Consider the following 248-nt stretch of genomic DNA (forward strand, 5'->3'; position numbering starts at 1 on the left):
CCCCCCCCACTGGGACATGGGGTGCCCACCTCCCTCCAATCCCTCCCTCGGGGTGCCCCCCCCACTGGGACATGGGGTGCCCACCTCCCCTGTCCTGGATGCTCCTGAAGACTCAGCCGCTTGGCTCAGTAGCGCTCAGGTCTGCCTCCGCTGCTGGTGTCACCCTAGCTCCAGCCCCACCCGCTCCCGGGAGAAGGTTCCAGCGTGTGGGGGTGCACTGTGACCCCCCCCAACACACACACACACAC

Source organism: Terrapene carolina, unplaced genomic scaffold, assembly GCF_002925995.2.
Source record: "Terrapene carolina triunguis isolate 2854851 unplaced genomic scaffold, T_m_triunguis-2.0 Scaffold110, whole genome shotgun sequence".
Taxonomy (NCBI): domain Eukaryota; kingdom Metazoa; phylum Chordata; order Testudines; family Emydidae; genus Terrapene; species Terrapene triunguis.